General features: G+C 40.3%; 1 protein-coding gene across 2 annotated transcripts in view; it reads right to left on the reverse strand.

The window, feature by feature from the left end:
• The window catches only part of FNDC3B (fibronectin type III domain containing 3B), a 321,497-nt gene extending 302,989 nt beyond the window's left edge, over positions 1–18,508 (reverse strand). Inside the window, exon 1 of one of the 2 annotated variants that reach the window (XM_081065836.1) lies at positions 18,303–18,508. The gene's annotated coding sequence lies outside the window, so the exon portion shown is untranslated. Of the gene's footprint in view, positions 1–17,430; positions 17,557–18,302 lie in introns of those variants that run through there. The other variant, XM_081065837.1, reaches the window with a different exon arrangement.
• Positions 18,509–18,801: the final 293 nt, after the last annotated feature.

Consider the following 18,801-nt stretch of genomic DNA (forward strand, 5'->3'; position numbering starts at 1 on the left):
CAACACAAGTGACTGACACCTAAAGAATCTATCATTTCAAGTTGAAACCCACCATCTTTCATTACTTATACCAGGGGTGCCAAAAAATTGTATACAAGTGGACACTTTGGTTCAATGTTGCTCAATGAAGCAGTAGTTCGCCGTAATTAGAAGTGTCTAGACGCTGATGGTAACCACTTTGAGCACCTCTTGTAATTGCAGAAGTCAAACGTGACTTACATTCATCTTTTGTTATCAGTATATACTATTACAATTTTAATACAGTTTGTCTTTCTTAAAATGTGTATACATTTTTTTGGCACCCTCTGTACTTATTCAGAGGTTCACTACAAGATTGAATCATAAAAGTCCTAAGAGAGAACAACAGAGTGTCAACTAGTTCAATATGAGGGTTTACTATGAAGCGTCCACTCTTCATGATGGAAGCACATTCTCAAAAAAACCCAGCTATTTAATTAAGCACCAGCCAATTAAGGCAGACACCTCACCACAGCTAAGCTAACAAAAACTGACTACCTGGCTAAATCTTCACATTCTTGCAAATCTAAATATGTATTCCCCAAAGCTGAAAGATTTAGGTCAACAGATAACTAATTGGTTTGAAACATTTCAAAATGAAGGCTCTCACGAACAAAATCGTTCAAAAGAGTAACGTTGAGTAAATGATACATGTCCTCTTACTTATCTAAAAGTTTTAATTCCGAAGACTATAGATAACCATCCTTATGTGCAATCATCCGGCCAGCATCCTGGGAAAAAGATCATTATGCTAAAGGTTAACCAAGCTTACATAGGCTATCAGGTATAATGTTTTCAATGATTACTTTTCCATGGCAAAATATGAATTGCGTTACTAGCTTAGAAAAATAAATAATAACACCTAACTTGTATTTTGCTGTGATTTTTTTGCCAAACTTAAATACACCAGATATACTTCAAGTACATAGGTTAGACAATCTATAATAGATTCCAGCGAGGAGGTTAATAATCCATACAATCATTTCAAACCGAAATTCCCAATCAAGGAAACAACTGTATCAGATCAAAATGTTTGACTCCCAAACACTCTGAATATCACGTGGAATTTTTCCAAGCCCTTTAACTCTGTTTCTATATATAAGTTCCAAATTCCCCACGCCATGGGGTACAATCAGTGTCAGGAGTCCTGGGAGGACTAATCTCAGAAGTGTCAAAAAAACCACTGGGACCCTTATTATGGAAAAAACTACTAGGAAGCTCCATTTCATTTATAAGTGAAAGATACATTTGGATAAAAAAAATGTCCCCTCAGCTGTGTACTGTCATGTACTCAAAATGTATTTTACAAAACACACATATATTAACATAGTTATAATATTACATTGGTGCAAACGTAAGCATGGTTTAAAAGGTTAAAAATAATTGCAAAAATCACAATTACTTTGGCACCAACCTAATACTACAGTTACTCCAACAGTTGAGAATCTCATGCTTTGCTTCTTCTCAGAAGCACTTATAGTGACAAATACATGAGGAAAATAGACATTACGAATAATGTGCACATTGATGACAACCAGAAGCAAAATGTCAGAGGCAAAATGGTCACCACTATAGATCAACTGCTAAAGGTTTTAGTAATTAAGACAAAGAGGAAGAACAGTGTTCATAAAAACTCCCTTGGTTTACTGCTCTTCCCTGTGAAGATGTCAGAAACTCCTTTCCAACCTATTTTGGAAGCAAACTAAAAGCTCTAGGTGTCTAGTCAATGCAAAACGAATGCAAAGACCTGAAGTTAAGGTGCTAACACAGGAGGTGCTAACATGAGGAACTACAGACCCACTAAAACAGAATGCTTTCTTTTATCTCCTCGGGACACAACATGTGCTCCTTCCAGTGCTGGCTACTCCTGTAATTCCAAGCAAGTCTCTTCAACTTAAGATCTTCCTCTCATTATGCAGTTCATGGAAAAATCTGACATTCAGTATCTTAGAAGAATAAATTATATGCCAACTGAAATTCTGTATTAGACCCTCCCAATAAACCAAATATCAAAACGGCAATAAAAATATTTTGTCTTACTACAAAACGTAAAGATATAGGAACAATATATCAACCTCCTAAAAAAAATTATGTTTCAAAAGTCTCATTCTTAAACAAAGGACACAAAAGCAGCAGTAAAATCCAAATGAAGTGAGATTAGGAAATGTAACTGAAAGGCAGCGATTACAATATGCAAGGACAGGCTCACATATTTTCTCTGTAACATTACTACCAATTTTTTCTTCTCGTTATTGAAACCACGAAGTAATTGATTGTCCTAATGAATAAACCCATTTTCTTCAACATGAATGTTGCTTTTGAAAAGCAAATTTATCTTCTGAGACAAAACTGTGACAAGACTTCCCTTCAAGCAAATTTCCAGCATCCGGTGGTATAGTATGTGAGAAACTGGGCAGTTTGCAAATATGTGTTAAAAAGTCCAGAACTGGGCCAGTTCTGACAATATTCAAAAAGGTTTTCTGCACCCCTAACTTGCATATAAGTCCATTCGTGATTTCAATGTGGGCAAGGGCCAAATGTCCCTATAATTGCAATTAAAAACAAGTTTTTTTCATTAGTTTCAGTTGCACACAACAACATAGTGATTAGACATTTACAAAGCTCACAAAATAATAGCCCCAATAAGTCTATTACCCATCTGACACTGTGCAGTTATTATGCTGTGCTACATAACTCCGTGAAAAACGTCAACTTTTTTTTAAATGCCACTTAAATGTCCAAGAATCAAGCTCTATGCAGCACTGTATAATTTTTTTCTTCTCCTTGCAAGTTAGAAAATTAAATTTTCTGCATTTCCAGCCAGGGGCCACTCAAAAAAATCTAATGGGTGTAGACAGCATTTCCTGCCTAATGCAAGAAAATAATAGGATTGCCATTATTACCATGGCCCAAGGCATGCACTGAGGTGGGGCACTGAAGAAATTGACCTTTAATTTTCATCAACTGACTGCCTGCTTTTCGTGTTATTTTTTAAAAAGGTGAATTTTTTTTCTGTTTTCCTCCAACATTAACATCTAACACTGGCTCATTCACTCTCATGGAGCAAGACAGGCTCCCCTTCCTATTATCCTTTCCATTCAACTGTGTTTATGTCTAGAACAACCCTGCCAGTAAACAAGCAGCAAAAATCCAGTTTTCTTTTTCTTTTCTTTTTGGGGGCTTCTAACTTACAAGAAGCTGGTGATATGTAGGCACTGGCAAAAAGAAGGATTCTAGTCACGGTCACCTCTGTAAAACATTCGATGTCATTCTGAAGAAATGAGCATCCGGACAACAATGATCAGCAAAGGGAGCTGAGATTTCTAGACCTACTTCCAGGTCTTAACCCACCGTGCACTGTTCCCCAGCAGCTGCGTCTTTATGCCATTATAGAGATGAAGAACACGGTCTGAGGCGGTGACCTGGAGATGAAAGGCAAGTCTTGGGAGCCCCATGGTTTCGCCCACTAATGTCAAGGCCTGATCTCTCTTAAAAACAGAACAACATCCACAAAAAAGGGAAAGGGAATGGGAGGGAGTGACTTTCCTTTATTGCAACTTTCCTTTGATCCTAGACTTAGGAGAGGAAGCAGAGCTGTCATATATCTACTTAAAAAGGGACGAGCTCTCTGTGAGGGGCAGGGCAGAAGAGCAATATTGGTAGAAGTAGCACTTGTAATAGTTAAGTACTGCATGGCATTCAGACATGCTTTTTGTTTCTCCAAAGTGCTTCTTACATATATTCTTTCATTTTAGGTAAACATCTCTATTAAGACTTTAGAGACGAGCTATGCAAAGCTGTCACTTGAACAAGGACACTTAGGAGTGAATGCAAAACTGATGGCTAGTATTCATACGCACTTTTAGAGTAACTGGGAAATGCTTTTAAATAATTACCATCCCATTAAGAAGCATACCTAACAATTACAGCTATCTGTAGCCAATGAATAAGATGATAAAATAGCAGCTTGTGCAAAGCACTTGCTCAGCCAAATAATCCTAACAATTGCTTTCAACAGACAAAGCCACTGAGACTGAGTAACTTAACCAAAGTCAGAGCTAGAAATCTGCACAGTGGGATCTCAAAGTCAGGTCTCAGTTTCCAGAGTGCATAGGCTTAATCATCCCACTATAAATGATGACTAAGGATTTACCTTCTCACCAAAAATACAAATTCCAAGTTATGTGAGCAGTATCCCATGCTCCCCAAATATGAAAACCGTGATAATCTGCTATTATGTATAGACAAGAGCTAAGGGATTCCCAAGAAGAATGGTTTCTCTAAAAAGATGTTTCCTTTTTAATTTCACATATCTTGTGATTAAACTTTCTAGAAAATCATTCTATGCCTTTTCATGAAAAACTTCACCAAAAAAGTTTTCATAAAAACTTTTCATAAAAAAATATGAAAAGGCATAGAATGAAAGTTATTTCTTGGCTAAAATTGAACTTATTCAAGATATACAAACACAGCAATCTGTATTAAGACACTTAAAAAAAAATAAAAGGTTCCTCATGAATGTGCCAAGCAGAACATCTGATGGCAGACTAGGGCTGTCCCTCTATTGAACTCACGGATGACTCAGTGGAAACTAGAATTTGGAAAACTTACCATCCCATGTGAAATATAATAGGAACAAACTCGCTCACCTTCGCCGATGCTACATCCTTCCTAACCTTGGCCCACTCTCCTCTATTCACTCCTACAGCCCCTGCTCCTCCCAACAGCTAGGAAGGAAAACTTGCAAAATTAGAAAGCTAATGGCAAACACTTGAGGCCCTAAATTACTCCCAAGGAAATGAAGCTAAGGTAATTTGAGAGAGAAATTTATCTAAATCCTCGATTCGATTCGTTCTCTTTTCAGCCAGGGACTATGCCCTGATAGGTCTGAACAAACTCCTGAGAACCCTGAAGTAATTTAAGAGCATCGAAAAGTGCAACATAGATAGGAAGTGACATTGTTTCCATATTTAAATTAACATAACTACCAAGTGGCAAAATCTAGAAAGTTACATTTTAAAATTATGCAGGCTGTCAGAGGTATCATTAAGATCCTGTTAATGATACAGTAACCACATAGCACGATTACAATATGTCAAAATCATATAACCCTAGAAATAACTATGTTTCTTCATTAATAAAGAAATGTGATGGTAAATTAAGATACCTGTTGCTAATTAAAGCTTGAAAGAAAATATTAGCCTTCTCCCTCCTCCCATACCTCTCTAAAATAAAAAAGACAGCATTTTAAAAATTAAACTTCCTTCTTAAGAGGCCAAAGGTAGTGATTTTATAATTTCCTGGAACATAACTGTACATACATGTGCAAGTTTTAGCGTCCCTTATCCAAAATTATAAGTAAACGTCTACCGTTAGGTGTGATGAAAGTGTGTGAAGGGTTAGCCAGAAGAGTGTCCAAGCAATATAAAATAACTATAAGCAAATGAAATGCCCAAATCCTAAAGTTAAACCATATTCCGTCCTTTATAGACGCTGAAAACTTGTTTTCTTTACATCTTTCGGTATAAAACAGAATTATAAAAACAAAGTACACGTAAAAGTTAGTCCCGTCCTCTGGTGCTCTGTGTGGTGGGGATGCCCCCAAAATCTAAAGAGGTGACAGGGCAAAGGCCTCCCGGACACAGTGGGCCCTGCTGCTGAGGAGCACTTGTCTGGGGTGCTGCTCTCTCATGGGAAGCTTTACCACGTCTATAACCTCCCTCCTGGGCGAGAAACAAGACAATGTGGTTCTAACAGCCCTCCCCGTTCTGTGGAAACACAATCCCCAGAGAAGGAGCCGGCTCCTTCTGGGCCCTGAGGAGCAGCAAGAAACATTTAGGGAAGACAGCCTCGGGGCTGCATCTTCCTGAGTCTCTCCGTCCACACCGCCCCACACCAACACAAATAAAGAAAGCAAGTCAAGTCCCACTTCAGAACCTTGTCCTTAGCTCACCTTCAGGGAACTCACTTTCTAAAGATGGAGTAGAGAGCTACATGATTTCTAACAAAGGAAGCATTTAGGGTTGCCAGCTCCCCAGGTTTAGCCTGGGCTGTCTGGGAAAGCACAGGGCTCCTCTGAATCCTGAGGTCACCTTTTATGAACCACAGGAGCTGCTCTTTGAGCTCCGAGATGAGGCAGTTCTAGTCAGTGCTGTGCTGTGCCATCCCTTGGGCTGCCTTTAGTGCAAACCAAATACCACAAACTATTAACCTTAAAGGAGAGAAAGGGTTAGTATTAGGAATAGGAGGACTTGCTTTTCCAGGTGCAAATTATAAGTACGGGATCTTTATATAAATTAACTTAAATGAAAGGCATTGAGGAGAGGAATGCAAGATGGACAAAACTGTATTGCCACAGAATGAAAAGAACTTTGAGTTTTTCAAATGTCTGAATAAAGTAAAACACTACTACTAGTTTTTAACCAACTTCCCTAGACTTTTCCCATTCACTGCAATGAGTTTCTTATACACAAATTACTTTTTATGAAGTATACTTTTATTCTCCGGTTTCTCTAATTCCAAAGTTAAACTGCTATTACAGAAAACAATCTAGAAAAATCTCCCTCTTGGGAGATGTACAGAATATTATTATTGTTTCGAAAGTAAAGTCTAGGCAATAGACAGGTTGAACACATGGAAGGCACTCAAACTAATACTTAGCCTTAGCATTAAGCTACCTGGGAACACAAATAGACACTGTTCCAAATCTGGAGGTACAAATAAGACATTAATATAAACTACTGAGACGCAGTGTGATACAGCTGAAAAAAGTTCTGCAATCAGTCTAGGTAATCTTTTTAACCATTTGGAGCATGTTTTCTAATCTTAATTCACTCCAGAAACAGAGGGCACCTGGTATGTGCCAGTTTCTGCTGTGTATATGGCAAACACACAAAGAAAAACAAATAATATGTATCTTCTGGAGTTAGTTTAATAAACATGAGATTTTATATATATATATATATATATATATATACACATAATATACATATACTATATATATATATATATATATATACATGGAAGCATCTGGAAAGTCATGGGTGCTCGACAATTGTTGGTCATCATTATTATATTTTACATCTAACTTGTAGTGAGTGTTTGGAAGTTTGGTGCACAAATGACAAGTATCTCCATTTCTATATAATAAAACTGCCAGGAGCTGATTAGCATCTTACCCTAGAGAATATGACGACAAAATCCTTCTGAGGAACCCTTCAATTCTGCCTTAGTTCCTAACTGAAGTCTTCTCGTCTCCTAAGTACTCCTCCCACCTCACTTTCCAGCCATTGGGTCAAAAAACTTAAAAGGACAGATTACCAAGAGGGTCAATTTCCCAAGCCTGGGTTTCCCAAACTTGTCTAATCATCTCTTTCACCTGAAACATTTGATTAAAATTTCTAGATCCTGCCACCCAGACATAATCAATAAGAGCCCTGGGTACTCTCCACCCCACATATATATCTCTATAATGACCCGAGAAATTCTTTAACTCAGGTATGCTTTAACTTCACCTTCAAATAGCTGAGGACAGTCTCCTCACGTGCCCATGACATGCTCTTTGACCCTTTCCCCAAGGCTTCATTTAGCACTAAACACTCTGGCAACTAGTCTACAAAATCAGCTCCCTCAGCAGGGCCCCAAACATCTCAGCAAGTCACATTTCGGGGATTTTTGGTTTGTTTTTCTGTCACTTAATGTCTCCCTTCTAGAATTTCCCTACAAAAGGATCATTTTTCACTACCACAAATCTCTGAAAAATTGCTGTTATGCAGGGTCTCAACTCCTGTTCCCCGCACAAGAATGCAGGATATGGTGAGGCCAAAAAGGAACCCCAATGGAGCCACAGGTAGGAGTTTCCCACCCCTATATTCTCCATAGTGGCTGGTTGAGACACAAAAGCAAACATCCGCCAGTACCCCAACAAGGGGTCTTCCTGCACCCCAGTCTCACTGGCGGCCCAGCGAGACACAGGAAGTAGGATCAACAGGATCCTCAATCCACAATCCGCTTGCGTAGCCACAGCAGTTATATTAATGGCTAATGGCAAACTGGTTACAGATGATGGCTGTCTGATCACAGCTGATGGCATCTATTGCCCGAGTCAGCACCTTTCTATGTGAGGTCGAGAGCCTGGACTGCTCTCTGGGATTCCATCCCTACAGTTACCTTTTTAAAAAAATAATTTTCTTAATTTACCATTCCCAACCGACTGCAATAGACAAGCAGAGTAGACAAAAGCAAGGGCCACATTCTTAATGGAATAGAACTAGAAGCTATAATATTTGTTCGAATTTTCAAAATCGATTAGCAATCTAATATAGACATAAAAAAAAGCCCATGTATTTTCTGCAGAACTGTCTTTAGCATAGCAATACATGAAAGGCTAGGAATGTCTAAAGGTGAAGGTGACCCATGCCTTCGTTTTAATGTGTTTAGTATTTATTAGATTCCTACAATGAGAAGAAATATATGTCAGAAAAACTATGGAAACAAAAATGTGTAAAACACGGCCCATGCTTCAAAGAGATCAACTTCAGTAGAAATGCCTCAGGAGAAATAATAAGTTTAAATGGCACCTTCAGCTTAGTTCATCCATCTACCCATCCATCCAATGAACATTTACTATACACTCACCATTGAAGACCATAAGTTAAACCAGTAATCATCCCTACACTCAAGAGTGACAAGAAGACAATCAGACAACACTGAAAAGGACAAGTGTTCTGAAAAGCACAAATAAATTGCCAGAACTTAAAGAAAATGATAATTACCCAAAATGATGTTTTTAGAACATCATGAGGATATGCAAAATAGAATGTGACATTCTTTTCTTTTGAACAGGCTAGAAGTGAACATTGCTCTGTGAACATGATGTAATTCTTCATCTCTCTACTAGATCTAAAGAGACCTTGGCTCTCAGTAACTTTTGATATTAGTTGCTATCGATCCTACCTCTAGAATAAGTAGATGACAAAAATGGCCACTATGGTCTGAAAGCCACTGACACGTACAGCAAAGGAAATAGCAGGCACACATACTAGCACCATGCCCTTGGAATTTCAAACTGTTTTCCAGGAGTTCAGGAATTAATAACCTATTATGGATGGCAAATACTTTATAGTCCACAGTATGTAATATTCCCTATGACTGGTTATTTGTATATGAACTTAAATTTTTCCCTTTGAAGTTTTGTATGTTTTCAGTATTCCAAACATACCCTTTAATGTTTAAGCTTTATATCTAATTACTTAACAAAAATCCTGCCATCTTTTCAAAAGTCATCTACCCAAACTCAATAACTCAGAAGCCAAAAGAAAAAAGAAAAAAAACACTCTGAGCACAGTAACTTCGAAGCAATTATTAGATACAAGAGACAAGTGCAGGTGAATAAAGCAGACTACTACGTGCTTCCTTTCTTTCACTCTCTCCACTTCCAACCGGTTTTAGTGTAAGGATTTGAAGAATGTTAGCATCTAATGCATTTCTAACATGAGTACTAGCTAAGATAACAGACCATTTCTCTAAGCGGAAATCAAAGTTTTTCCTAAAGTACTGAAGATTACAAAATTGAATAAGATGTGAAAAAGGCCTAGAAAAAATGACAGATCTAATTGTACATCCTACTCCTTCCCTGGTTTTTAGATGACTCAGTGAAATTCAGGAAAGATTATTTTACCTGTATGTGCCTAAACCGTCTATGGATATAAATAAAATACCTGCTTTATCTAGATATTAAAATGCCCCCCACCCAGATCTACTTCTTTTAAATAGTCTCCTCTTAAATTCAAGTCAGTGAATAAAATAAAGAAACTCCGATCTCCAAAAACGGCCTCAGGGAATCGCCTTTTACCCTGCAATAGAAGGAGGAGACAGGGAAAAAAAAACTTATCTACACACCAGCATGGAAAAGACCAAGGGGAAGCAAACAGAGGCAAACAGATCATGTGGAATAAATTTCCTTCAATCTTTTTCCCACTTTTTGTTGTAGTACAATACACATAACAAAATATTTACCATTTCAACCACTTGTAAGCGTACAATTCAGCAACATTAGGTACATTCACAATGTGATGCAATAATCACCACTATTCATTTCCAGAACTTTTTCATTTCCCCAAAAAGAAATTCTGTACCCATTAAACAGTAATTCCTACTCCCTTTTTCCCTGGTAATCTCTATTCTACTTTCTGTCTCTATGAAGTCTACCTATTCCAAGTATACATAAAGTTGGAAATGTTACAATATGTGTCCTTTTGTGTCTGGCTTATTTCATGTAGCATATTTTCAAGGTTCATCCATGTTGTAGCATATGTCAGTATTTCCTTCCTTCTTAAGGTTGAATAATATTCCACAAATGTATATACCACATTTTGTTTATCCATTCATCTGTGAATGGACACTTGGGTTGTTTCCACATTTTGGATATTCTAAATAATGCTGCTGTAAACACTGGTGTACAAGGATCTGTTTGAGTTCCTGCTTTCAATTATTTGGAATATATACCTAGGAAGGGAATTGCTAGGTAATTCTATGTTTAACTTTCTGAGGAACCACAAAACTGTTTTCCACAGCAGCTGTACTTTTCACATTTCCAAAAGCAATACACTAGGGTTCCAACTCAATATACTTCTAAGTATTTTCTGATTCACTAATTCAGAACGTTTACCTCTATTACTCTAAATCGGAATTATTTTTTCCTAAGGAAAACCACAATAGAAAAGTCAGAAACAGCAATATCTCAAGCCTTTTAGTATTTTACTCTTAAATGACTTAAACAATAAAGGTTGTGGAATGTGTTGAAAAGTACTTTAAAATGCAATATAAAAATGCATTATATCCTAAAAATACACCAAGTATCCTACACATACAACTTGCACTGTAAAAACTAGTCAATCTAAGCCCTAAAAAGACACATGCTAGAAAACCTCATGTCTGATTAACTGGATGTAAACATTTTGAGATATTTTAAAAGAAACTTACTCCTTACCGGTCAGTTCACATCTGGAACTAACCAGCCCAGGAAGGTCTTCCCTTTAGCGAAAGTGGAGAATGGGTAATGAATGAGCTTGCCTAAATACTATTCCCAGGACTTTCTACAACTCTGCCCTAACCTGGAGGCAGGAGAAGAGACATAGGCAGCTCAAAGCAATTACGATGTTCTTAAACTCTTTAACACCTGCTCTCACCAATATGCCATCTAGTGCTTACAGGTGACAGAAGAAATTAACAAGTAGCATAAAAAAAAAGTCAATAGAAAATCTCCAAAACAAACTCGTAGGCATAGATGGAGTTTATTGGTGGAGGTGGGGTGAGATGGGGGAGGTTGATATTTGCTTATTATGATTTACTTCACATTCAAAAACACAGCTCTAACTTTTGCTGGTAAACTGTTCCTAGTTCATGTGATGACATTCAGTAAATCAACATTTATTTCACGGTGAGCCAACAACTTCCAAGGACTTCTGCGAAAAGCCCAGCAGTAGAACTAACTTCAATACTGCAGTTTTACATGGCTTTAAGTAAATTGATTTTTCCAAGGTGCTTAAAAGTGGCTTGTTCTAATTAGGTAAATATTTCCCTTATGATCTATTTAAACTTCTGTTACAGTAAAGCCTTTTCATATAGAATAGGAAGCCAAACTTTATGCTAGACTTGCCTGGATAACTACAAATTCCTAATTAGTTACATCCAGAACAATGGAGTTATTTTTAATAGAGACCCCTCTTTCACCAGCTGTGAAGAATCTGAGTCCCTTAAAAATAAATTAAGTCATGTTATTTCCTGGGATTTTAGAATCTTCAATTATTTCTCATGCATTAAAAAAAAATTTGGCTCATGTATAAAGAACAATTTTATAGACAATTGTTTCAACTGAGAGCTTTTTATAATTGAACACTAATAATATTATATCAACTTATTTTTCTGATTGGTTGTCTTTATAAAAATCTTTATTTCCCAGAGACAAAACAAGGATGTATCAGAAGCCTTAAATTCTAATAAAAAACTTAAGTTTTAAACATAGCCTGTAGATGCTCCAATTTTAACATTTCTCAAATTTCAGAAAGGAGCAAAGAACTGCAGTTGCCACCATGCTGCCCTAGGAATTGGTGGTAGACAAAGTTCTCTATACAACATTCCAAAAATATGAGCAAAATACCCCTGTAAGTAAACAGAAAAATGCCTTGCATTTGCCAAAAAAAAAGTCAGAACAGAGTAAAACATTCCATTAACAAAGAACCTAGTCTAGAACTCAATAAATGCCCTTTGAGTCAGTAAGCAAGTGAATGAAATAGAATTACATTTTAAACTCAAATATAATCATTTAATACAAGGGACATTTTAAACACGGATACTTACTAGAATCTCAAATAATGCTAACTCTGGCTCAACAGCATCTCACTAAAATCTTCTCCCTCCTGTTATTTAAAAACTGACAAGCAGCTGTGATGTTATCGACACAAAATATATTAGGAGCCAATGCCTAAACCAACAGTGAGTATTGCCAAGGGCACCTCATCACTTAAGGGTATCGAAATTACCATCCCAGGGTTACAGCATGCTAAACTTGCATATCTCAACGAGGGACAGAAAAGTTAGTCAAGGATTATCCAACTCTGAACAGAGAAACAAGCCACCTGTGATAGATGATCATCATAGTCTACGTCTACCTGACTTGATTTATACTCAGGGGTTTAAAATCCTCCTAAGCCCATCTCCGCCCCCCCTCACCTCCCCACATACCTTTGGTCACCAAAGGCTGATGGTTGACACTAAACCTGCACCATAAACAACTCCCCTCTGAAAAAGCTTGTGATGAGGGACTGGACTCTTATTGTGGCTGTTATCTTGCAAAGAGCTTCAACACCAACCATCGTGTCCTCCCACGTAGGCCTGTGATTGGCTGCCACAGGGGCCTGCCGCTGTCTAGCCACAATGATTCAAGCACGCTCTGCCTTTCTAAAACTTATAATAGCATACCTCACTGTACAGTTTAAGGCATATATATATATATACATACACACATATACATATGCTTATGAATAGCTTCCTATATTCAAAGGCATTCAGAGCAAACTAAAAAAATAAAGCTTCTCCTCAACCATGTAAATGCATTGCCAGCAGCTTGAAGGATGAGAATTAAGATTTACTCAAAAATAATGTCTTAGTACCAAAAAACTCATTTAATGAATTAACTTCATTAACGTGAAGAAAGGCAATTGTGATTTCTAAAGTGGAATCAGGTAGGCTGCAGATTCTGAAAATGATTCTTTCCCCCATTCTCAGCTATAATTATTGAAAGCTCAAATAATAGGCTTGCTGAGGTTATATACAAGGACTAAAGCCAAAGCTTTAGTCGTTCAATATTGGCATTTCCCCTAAGAGGCTGTACTTTTTGCCCTCTAGCTCAAAAATGACCCTGAATCAAGCAGACCATCTTGTCCACTTAAGCAATGCTAGCCGGCTACCGGTCGAATCTAAGGAAAAACTTCCCAAAAATGTGAGGCTGGGACTTATTATGTACAGTAGAACTTTTGAGTGGTCACAAATCAACTATTCCATTAGGAGTGGGGAGAAAATGAAACACAGCAATCTAAAACTTGAAACTTTATTTATTCATCAGAAAGGAAAAAAATAAATCACTTTTCAAACTGTCCAAACACAATCTGGAGGTCTTTGAAAACACTCAAAGCAATACCATAGGTACAGCTCAGTTTTAAACTTGGAAATATATTGAAATATGGAGTTTGTATAAGGCTTTGCCAAACACTTTTCAATTCACTCATTGATCCCTTGTGACAACCACTTAAAAAATTGTATGCGTGAGATGTTTTCTCCTCACGTTAATAGTAAGGAGGAAACCTAGACTAAGAGTGCTTTAGAAGTTTATCAAGGAAACACAGCTAATAAGTAAAATAAGTCCTTGATAGACTAGATAGCCTGATTTCAAAGTGATGAGCAGATATGGCCCAGCGGTATAAGATTTCCAACCCTTGTCCATCATTTCAACATCTTTATCTTGTAAATTTCACTCTGTCATTTCTATCAAGCACCTGGATGTCCTACATCATGAGTTAAATCATGTTTCCTGTATCTGTCACTCACGAGAACACTATATTCCTATTTATAACATGGTTCTTATCCTTGTTCCTTGAAAATAACTATGCTCCCAATAACTGTGGTCAAGAATGGGTATGAACAGGCTGTTTCAGCTATCTGAACAGTCTCTCACTGACTGCTCCCTTCCTTACCTACAGTTAAATTTACAAATTTCAAAGAGCTGGAGGCCACACAATTCACATAACACTAAGACACAGAATATTAAAAGCTGATTTACTAGGGTAGGTCTTCAGAATCACATAACGCTAAGGGTTGCAATTATGAACCCGATTATCCCTGGGCAACACAATAACTAATGGTATGGAAGGTACAGCAGATTCAGATATATTTATACTGAACCTGGAAGTTACAGCTTTAAAAATCCTAATAAAAAGAGATTACAGAATCATTTGTCTTTTCCCGAAAGTAGTGTGCAGGGGAAAAAAAAAGAGAAAAAGTATTGGGTTATTGGATATTTATGGATGGTATCTAGATAAATGAATGCTTACTTTAACATGACTTAGAATTTTCACTATTTCTTACAAAATCAGAAAAGTTGTTGAAATTCCTTCTACCAAATGAATTCTAAAATGCAACATATTAAAATGAAATTCACTAATCAGAAAACTATCTGTTGTTGTTGCTTGTTTAAATCATTTGAATTTTATTCCTTGATAATAAAGCAATGGTTTTAATTCTTCAGATTAATTGGGCAGCAACATAAGGAAAACTGAATGATGGTTTGGCTATATTATTTACCTGACACTTATTAAGTCACTTGAAAAGAATCATCCAATGAACAAGTAAACAGGAGTATTAGGGGGTCATTTTTTTCAACTCCCCATTAGTGATTTTTCATATTGCCTCCTATTTATACTCCTTTAGTACACTAAAATAATCAACAACCTAACTGCCCTTACAGCAATTCCTATATATAATTATTTCAATCAAACAAGAAAATGTCATTTAAAGTTTTGTCCATCTGTTTTTACTATGATGTGCAAGCATTTTAAAAAATTAATAATAATATGCTTATTTTAACCACTCAAAGTGTGAAAGAAAAATTCAACTATAGCTAATGCAGCATTTCAATTTCATTTAAGAGCTGAATCTAATCATCTCCTGGTGGTGTGGAAGAAAGAAAACTAAACTAGGAGATCTAAAAACCAATACAAGCCAGTTAAAAGTTAATAGATTTGGAGTCAGAAATTTCTCCATTGTGATCTCTAATATGGCCACAAATAGCAGTCTAAAATAATTTAAAGTAAATAAAATTCAAGATGTAGTTCCTCAGTCCCACTCGTCACATTTTAAACCTACAAGAGCTCCATGTACAATATGGTGGCTGCCATACTGGACAGCACAGAGATAAAACCGTTTCCATCGTCGAAGAAAATTCTCTTACACTGTAGACAGCTATGTCATCTCATGCAAGTTACTTAATTTTTGTGAACCTCAACCCCCTTGTGTCTAAAATGTCCTTCACATCACCTAAATTGAAACTATTAGAATCTTAATGAGATAATATATTTAAAGCACAACACAAAGTGCTTAGTACACATTTGATATCCGGGAAAGAGTAGCTATTAATACAATCCTATATTGGACTTTCATCTATGATGGTAACTCCGAACAAGTCACTTCCCCTCCCTGGGCCTCATTTTCCTAAAAGGAAAACTTTGGGAAGTTCTTCTCATTAACTTCTAAGGACGCTATTAAATTCCACAGTGTTAATTGAAGTGTTAAACAAAAGGGGCCCAAACTCCTACTGAGTAAACTACTACCTAGATTCCTAGAGCTTCCTAACAGATCAGATCCCAAGCATTCTTCCGGAAACCCCAGAAGACTGGCTTTGCAATATAGCTATGGTCTGACGTGAGCTATTTATAAAGTCTGTCTTAAAAGGTTACCGGAATATCTTTCTGAAATCGTATATACTGTAATTAGAAGCTACAACCCCCTATTCCATGATGATATCTTACAGTTTTAACATCTCATCTCGTTTAAACGAACACTATCTTTACAGATGAATTTTTTTCTTAGAAGCACTTAAACCAAAGCACTTTAAAAGTACATGGAAGTTTATGTACGATTTTTAATGACTTTTTTTTAACCAGCTATGCCTCATTCTTAGCCAGCTTGTGGGTGACCCTCTAGTGTCTAAACAAAGTGAGAATTATACCCTCCTGGGTGAAGTCCCCTGGGAGGGCCAGAAACATTCCCAAAGACTTTACCCTCCCTAACATCTGTTCCCAGAGAGCCAGGAAATTTACTGAACGCTGGGGCCACAGAGTCCACCTACAATGAGGGGGGACCAAGGGTCCCCGCACAAGGCACAAAAAACCAGGGCCTCTTCCCCCAACTCTGACTAGGCCCCCCAGTCACAGCTTTAAGTTGTGTGTGGAAGAGCCATTCACTCAGTAGAAACTAGAACACACAGTGTTCTTTAGCCCAAGGCCTGAAGCCTCAAAAAAAGTGTTATTCCAGAGCAGATTCCTTTTCTTCCGGGTCTGTCTGCTCCCTCTCTTTGCCCATAACCACCATGCCTCCCCGTTCCCAATGCCCCACCTCTCTCCACATAGAAAAAAAAAAAAAAAAAAGTAGCTTATTCCCTCTCCCTTTGCTTTCCCTAGCACGGCCTGGAAACTGGAGGAAATTCAAAGCAAATTAACTGCACATTAAAAAATAAACAGACAAGCAATCAGGGGGTGCCCACCCAACAAAAGACGTCGCCGGTTCCAAAAAACGATTAAGCTTGGGTGGAAGAGGGGGAGGGAGACTAGAAACCAACAGGGATGGAGAGATAAACGTGTGGATTTGGGGCCCGAGCGTCGGCCCATCCTGGCAAAATTCCAAATTTTGTTTCAAGAAAATGCTGGGCTAAAGAGAAAAGAAAATAAAAAGTAACTTTTAAGGAAGTCCGCAAACGGCACTGTCTTGGATAAAACATCATCGCTTCCCTAAGTCAGGGACGGCAGGGAGCTGAGATTCGCAAAGCTCCACTTCCATCCGCGCACTCCTGGAAGCCTCCCCGCCAACTGCGCCTCGGGACTACCCAGCCCCGTCTCCGGGGACACCGAGCTCGGATACTCAGGCTCCCACGGGGGGCCGGGACCGGACCTTTGGGAAAGTTCGCGGGCACAGCCCGAGGCCCCACTTTCCGCCCAGAGTGACAGGCCCTCCCCACGCCGAACGGCCCCCACCGCGCCGCGGGCACCAGACGGTCCGCGCGGCCCCTCCCTGCTGCCTCGGGGCACGATTCCTGCCGCCGCCCCACCCCCGGCCGGGGCGCCCCTCCGATGACCGACTGACCGGAGCAACGCTGGCCCACACACCGGGTCGCTCGCTCCTTCCCGCCGCGCCCCGCTTCCCCGCCCAAGCTTCCAGCCGCCTGGCTCGCCGAGTCCCTCCGCGGCCGCCGGTTACCGCCCCCAGCCCGGGGGGAACCCGGGGGGCAGGACGGGGAGGGAGGACGTGGCGCGCCCGGAGGTGGCCAGCGGCGAGGCGGGGAGTGTCCCGGAGGCCCGGCCGGGGGCGGGGAACCGGCGCGGGCTCGCGACCCTCCCTGCGAGCATCTGCGGGTCCGAGGTCCCGGCCCGCCCCCGCCGGGCGCCGAGAGGTGGCCCCAACTTCCAGCCCAGTTCGCACGCCCGCCCTCCTCCCTCCGAGACCATATGGAAATCTACAGCCTCAGAAAGTGACACGTCGAAGATTCCTCGGCCTCTCCACCCGCCCTCCCCCCCCCCCCCCGGGCAGCGTTCCTGCCGCGGAGATTCCGGGAGGGGGAGCGGATTCCTCGGACAAAATTTGCTGGGAGGGCTGGGGGAGGGAGAGCCCGGGAGCCACTGCCCAGATTTTTTTTTCATCAAGAAGAATCCGCCCGTTCCTTTCCCTCCTCCAAACCCTGGCAAGGCGGGGGACCGGAGCCCCGCCATGCGCGGCCCCAAAGCCGAGGCCGACCCCCTCCCGGGGCCGTGTTCCCGGGGCACCCAGGTGATCGCGGGGTGCCCCGGCCTTCCCGCGCCAAGTTTTCCCTGGGAAGCCCGGCGCGCCGGGAGCGCTCCCGGACAGGAATGCACTTTGGCGGACTCGGCGTCCGGCCGGGGCTTTCCAGCGCGCCGGGACCCAGCGGCCGAGGCGCGCGGTCCAGGTCCCCGCCGGTCTCCCGCTCCCGCACGCCTTACCTTCCCTCGGGATGAAAAGCAGGGCTCCGGGCGCGCCACACACCGGGTCGCCCACGCCTTCCCAGCCCGCAGTCCCGAGGATCCCTGCTGCCCCCTTCGCTGCTCCCTCCGCCGCCGCCGCCGCCGCCGCTCTCCTCCTCCTCCGGCCGCCGCCGCCGCTCAAATAACTACCAGGAGGGTTTGATGGGGGATTCCGCCATGTCAATGATGTCGAGACCACATGGGGATTTGGGCCCCGCCCACTACCGTAAACTACCGAGTATAAATGCCATCCCAACCCTCAGCTTCGCTGGAGCTGTGGGAGCCTCCTTTGCCCCATAGGCCTGCATAACTAACCAGAAACTCATCTGGGTTCCCCCAGACTAAAGAAATCTGAGGCTCAGGGGAACTAGCAACTCCTGAAAGATGAGGGCTGCACGTTCTGCAAAAGATCACCAAGTACCAATGTACATGCAGTGTTTGCTGAGCACTGATTAGAGTTAAGCCTCTGACTTTATTT

This window comes from Rhinolophus hipposideros, assembly GCF_964194185.1.
Source record: "Rhinolophus hipposideros genome assembly, chromosome: 2".
In the NCBI taxonomy this organism is placed as follows: domain Eukaryota; kingdom Metazoa; phylum Chordata; class Mammalia; order Chiroptera; family Rhinolophidae; genus Rhinolophus; species Rhinolophus hipposideros.